A 1,235-nucleotide genomic window follows, 5' to 3' on the forward strand; every position below is an offset into this window, starting at 1 on the left:
AATTATTTGTATGTAACCTGGGATGGGTTTGAGGTATCCATTCATGCTTTTAGTATTATGTCACGGACAATTCCTGCGAACGGCCTTCTTCCTACAGTCTGAGATCCAGAGCGATAGTGGATTCTCCATTTTAACGATTATTTTATTCCTAGTGGTTGCCACCTACCCTGTCCAGCATCAACAAATACTGGTGCCTAGGAAGGGCAGAGAGCATCATAAAAAACTCCACTCCAACCAGCTGTCCTCTGGCAGGTGCTACAGGGCCATAACAGCCAAGACAAACAGTCTCAAGGAGTTTTTCCCCCAAAAGCTGTCACCATCATGTTCGCCACCTATCATCCATTGTTCCCGTGCCCCTCGCAACTTTGCTTTGAACGCCTGGTTGATGCCGATGTGCAGCGGTTGGAGTTCTTTAGTTAAGCCTCCGGGAATGACGGCAAGCTCAGAGTTCATTTTCGTGACTTGGTTTTTCACCGCTGCTGTGAGATGGGCAATGGGCACGGATGGAGTCGCAAATCAACTCAGCTTCTTCTTCTTGACTTGGCGAAGCTCGTTCTCCAGCTTCCTCCATTTTCTAACCATGGATTTGTTGATCTAAAATTCCCTCGCGGTATTCATTTTTCGGGGGCCTTAGAAACCAAACCGAAATTGTTTTGCAATAAAGCACATGCCCACACTATATACGGGTACCTGGTAGGGGCGTGCCTTTAGCGTCTTCTCACACACACACCCTCCGCAAGCCTGACCCCACCCACGTCCGCCTTCTCTCTATATAAGAAGTGTGTCGGCAAGAAGTGCTCTCAGTCAGGCTTTGAAGCATACACACGGCGCTCTGCATTATAGGGGGCCCTGTCTATTGTGGAGAAAATTTTAGACTTTTTAGTGCGCCTTATAGTCGTGAAAATACGGTAAGTCAATCAGTCCTAAAGGTTGTCCTCTTTGTTGTTGTAGGTTTTCGTGCCAACCGATTTAAAAACACACATTTTCACCAATCTGGTGTCTTGAAAGTGTAATTAATTACTAACGGCTGTCAGATGCTATTAGTTTCAGAAAAAAAAACTTTGCTGAAATTGTCCATGGTGGATCAGTTGGAACAAAAACCTGAACTTACCGTTGTGGAATAATTTGGACATCTCTGGGATACGTGATTGAGATGATGAATGTATTAATGAATGGTCAGTGTTTCAGACCATTTAAATCATGTTTTTAATGCATTATAATAACAAACAAAACAC

This window comes from Stigmatopora argus, chromosome 14 (assembly GCF_051989625.1).
Source record: "Stigmatopora argus isolate UIUO_Sarg chromosome 14, RoL_Sarg_1.0, whole genome shotgun sequence".
Taxonomy (NCBI): Eukaryota; Metazoa; Chordata; class Actinopteri; order Syngnathiformes; family Syngnathidae; genus Stigmatopora; species Stigmatopora argus.